The following is a 5000-nucleotide window of genomic DNA, read 5'->3' as shown; positions in this document are numbered from 1 at the left end:
ACAGGAGACGTCCCCCAACCCCCAACACACACACACAACCTGCCATTTGAAACAGCGGTGGTTGGGGGGTATGTCTAATGCTAGATCAATAGCCTGAGAACCGTCACACACACAAAAGCAGTCCCTCCCCTCTCCCATAGAGTTCTCCCATTGTTTGACCAGTGTGTGTGTGTGTGTGTGTGTGTGTGTGTGGAGTACATGTTAAGAAGGGCTCAGCAAAACACACCAGGGTGGCACACAAGAGTAGGGACTGAAAACAGAATGATTTTCATTTCGGTTCGTTCTGAGCAAAAATAGTATTTTTTTGTTCATGTTCCAGTGTTCCGAGGCCTCTCCTTTAAATTGTTAGAACCGGTTAGAACGGTTAATAACTTTCCTTTAAAAATGACATTGCCTTTACAAATTGATTTATGGCCGGTGGCACAATACTATAGGCTTTATTTTGTCCAACAGCCTTAAAGCTTAAATCAAAGCACATTCAATATCAAGGCTAACTGTTAAGAACACTGTGCCTGAATTCAGGCGTGGGGCGAGATTTGAAAGTAGACTATTAGCCTATATAAGATCTTCAAAAATGTCTGATAGCCTAACTTTAGGAACAGAACATGCTTTAAGCCCTGTAATAGACTAACCTATGTGTGGTGAAACCAACTGCATGACAGACCTTTAGATATTTTCCTAGTGTCTCTGGTAGCCTATGTTATTTCATACAATGTTTCAGTAATTTAGGCTACATACTTGGAAAAGGCAGTTAGATATTGTTGGATATGAAAATCATTTTTATTAACTAGTAGATCTAGCCTATTATACAGGGGAGATACTGATAAAATCTGACTAAATGCATTATATATATCTGGGGAACAGTGTCTGGGCAGGTGACTTCAAAAGCCTATGGACTTTTGAATAATATTCAAAGAAAGGTTAATCGGAGCAATAAATACCACTATTAACCGGTTATCTAAAATTGAAAACAGTGTTTTCAGTCCGGAACAAGTGAAATTGGTTTTGTTCCCGTTTTCAGTTACGTTCAACCAAAAATGTTGTTTGTTTTTCCGGTTTTCGTTCTCTGATCCCTGCACCAGAGTAAGGGTTTAAAACACACAGTTAGTCCACCAGTCCCACACACACACACACACACACACACACTCACAAGCCACCACAAAACAAAAACACTAAATCATACATGGCAAAACACACAGGAGCAAGTCATGCACACTAGTTACAAAACATTCATGTGCACCCCCACAGACACACACACACACACACACATACACACACACTTCAAACCCCTCTTTAAGATCTAGTGACCCAAAAAGGCCAAATTCACACCACAATACTAAAAGCCTAAATATCAGATAAAGTGTAACTATATAATGTGTGTGTGTGTGTGTGTGTGTGTGTGCGTGCGTGCGTGCGTGTAGAGCCTAATGTGTGTCTGATTTTAGTTGTTGGGCGTTATGCCTATGACTAACCCATCGTCATGGTAATGTGGCAGTGGTAGCCCAGTTATCTATGACATGGTAGAGCAGGGGCCTCAAACTCCCGGCATGCGGGCCAAATCCGGCCCGCACACGGCCTATTTCAAAATAATAATGTAATTCGGCCCTTGAGGGTATTTTTAATTGCGACAAACGACTCTGATTAAAATAGACGATATATCCAAGTACGGTGACAAATCTCATTTGTACTCTCCTCCACTAGTTGCTAGACATCCAGAGCTTGATTCAAGCCCAAAATCGCTGCACACCGTTTTCAGGAAATACAGTGTATTAGCCTACACGCGAGAAACATGAAGACGTGCATTTGTTTGTAATGACGCGGAAGCGATGCAGGCCATAGTTTTGCACAAATTGAAGCAGAAATAGGCTTACACCAAATGTTGAAAAAACGTTCATGTGTGATAAAGTCTTGGGTAGGCTATGCTATTCACCTCGTCTGAAGGAGAATATCTGCCTTTTGGAGATTATATTATGATCGATTGTCTATTGACAGTGATAGTCACGGTGCGTCTGTGAATGGAGGTGCGTCTTTGCGTACGACGGTGTCCACTAAGCATACCATGCTTATTTCGACACTTTGCCCAAAATAGCTCAAGGTGGCAGTGGTAATCGTGATGATAGTGTCCGTAATGGATGTGGTACAGACAGCTCTGAAGAACTACAAAGTCACCCGCGATAGGAACTGATTTGACTAGGCTACTTTATTGTAGACCTATAATAACGGTTTGTGGAACAGGCTAGTAATAGTTTACTATTGTTACATCTTAGGCCTATGTTTTCCTGTTAATTTGTTATTTGGGTAATATGACAAAAAGAAAGTAAACCTGCTCAAATAGTTCAACATCCAGTATTTACTGAAAGGTGCATAATTTGACGTGCTTACCATCCAGTGGCAAATTAGATGGGTAAATTTACCCTCTTCATAAACTTTTGTTTATACTCAAAGATTTTTACATTTACAGTAGGACTTCTACTTTCAAGACCACCATGGCCTTTTTAAATTTTGATATGCCAGGTTTAAATAAGTTATGAGAGGAAAATATTTTTATTTGGTGTGAAACACACACATACCTGTTTTTATGCCTTTTTTGTTTCTTTTCATAATTTGTATCTATATTTATTTTATCATTATTTTATAGCACAGGTGTCTAAAAATAGATAAAAGACTTGCACTTTCTGTTGAAAAAAAAAACATTGCATTTTAGGAAATAGCCATTCTTTTTTGTATTATTCTTTAACACTGAAGCGGCCCTCAAATCAGATGCCGTTGGCAGAAGTGGCCCCCAGCTCATTTGAGTTTGAGATCCCTGTGGTAGAGAGAGAGAGAGAGAGAGAGAGAGAGAGAGAGAGAGAGAGAGAGAGAGAGAGAGAGAGAGAGAGAGAGAGAGAGAGAGAGAATACAGCAGGAACACACACACACACACTGTAGTGACCGCTCTGTTTTCCCAGCTGTGCCACCAACACTAAATTCCACCAGCCTGTTTCCACAGCAACTTATGGAACAGTGCAACATTCTAAAACAGATTTTCTGTGTGTGAGTGTATGTGAGAGTGTGTGTGTGCATGTGTGTGTGTGTGTGTATGTATGAACACCATATGGCCCTGTGTGTGGAGAGTTTTGACAACATATATTTGGACAACTATCCACAGTACATGGTAAATGTGCAAACAAACACACACACACACACACACACACACACACACACACACAAACACACACAAACACACACAAACACACACAAACACACACACACACACACACACCAATGCCAGGACATGTTGAGGAATGTCAGTACTGATGTCCAGGCAGACTGGACTGGAAATTCCAAAGGCGTAATTATGGGGAGACAGCAAATGGCTTGACAATACACACACACACACATACACGAGACAGCAATAGGCTTGTCAACACTGCTCTTCCCCAGTCACTTACTGTAACAACTTATGTGGACACACACACGCACACACAGCGATCTACTCCTAGATTTTCAGTTACAATCCGATTCCAAGTGGCTGTAGGCCACAAGAAGAGCAATCAGGTGACCAACTGCCTCTATGTTCCCATGTTAAAGAAAGTGACCGACTGCCTCTATGTTGCCATGTTAAAGAAAGTGACCAGCACATTCAGATCCATATGATCATGCGGGAAGACCGATATATGGTGACCCTATACCTTGTCTAAATATTTGAAGTAAATTGAAACAGTAGTTTTTAAATTATGTTAGCAGACACAAATACACAGGTCAGAATCAAAATGTCCAAATGTCTAAATGATCTAAGCTAGCTAACAGACTCCTGCTTTCATCTTCTTGATTCTCCAGTGTACCATATATAACATACAAATCTCTACAGGCCCCGGCCACGACGCGATTGGCTGGGGCACATGTATTATACGCTGGCGACCCGGGTTCAATTCCCGCGCCGTGGTCCTTACCGGATCCCACCCCGACACTCTCCCAATCACTTCCTGTCATTCTCCACTATCCTCTCTCATTAAAAGCATAAAAAGCCAAAAAAAAAAATCTCTACAGTCCCACATATAGAGACTAGCCTACGCACTGCAGTGGACACCAGTGTTGCAATGCAGTGAACGGCAATGTTTCCAACCAACAGGGTCCTCTTCAGGCGAGGTGTTCAGGTGTCACATTTCTTCTGCTAAAATCAAGTTTTATATTTATATTGATCACAGTGAGAGTTCTGCAATGACTAAGTAGCCATATTGATCACAGTTCTGCAATGACTAAGTAGCCATATTGGCCATGGAGCGGTGAAATCTAACCAGTACTCGATTAAGTTGATAACTTCAGCATCACCACCGATACCGATAAATAGATTGATGCATCATAAACACACACACACACAGAATCTCTGACTAATGTGAACAACTTGCGCGCACACATGCGCACACACACACACACACACACACACACACACACACACACACACACACACACACAGGATGTGCATGCACAAACACAAATATACATGCACACACGTTTACATAAACATGTCAAAAATGTCATCAATCTTAGCTGATGTTCCATTTCCTTCTATCCATTCTGTCCTGATAGTGTGTGTGTGTGTGTGTGTGTGTGTGTGTGTGTGTGTGTGTGTGTGTGTGTACACTGTGTGTGCGTGTGTGGGTTTGTATCGGAAACGTTTGGCTGACAGGAAGAAAGTCTTCCTATGAAAGAAAAAAACAGACATATCCTTGTGTGTGTGTGTGTGTGTGTGTGTCTGTCTTGGAAGAAAACACACATATGTCTGTTTTTTTCTCTCACACACACAGTATACTAAAACTAAATCTATCTATCATAAAGCACTGTAAATTGCTTTCAGGATACCAAGCTGGAGTCCCTGGCTGGAGGACGCACGCACACACACGCACACACACACACACGCACACACACAGGCGCACACACACACACACACACACACACACACACAATTTATACAGCAAATAAGCTATATTCATTGGCTAGAATGCAATCTGTATTTTAGG

Source organism: Alosa pseudoharengus, unplaced genomic scaffold (genome assembly GCF_046254945.1).
Source record: "Alosa pseudoharengus isolate Yale_2024_CS ecotype anadromous, Long Island Sound unplaced genomic scaffold, YU_APseudo_1.1 YU_APseudo_1.1_scf_7, whole genome shotgun sequence".
NCBI lineage: Eukaryota > Metazoa > Chordata > Actinopteri > Clupeiformes > Clupeidae > Alosa > Alosa pseudoharengus.
Note: the sequence above shows the minus strand (reverse complement) of the source record.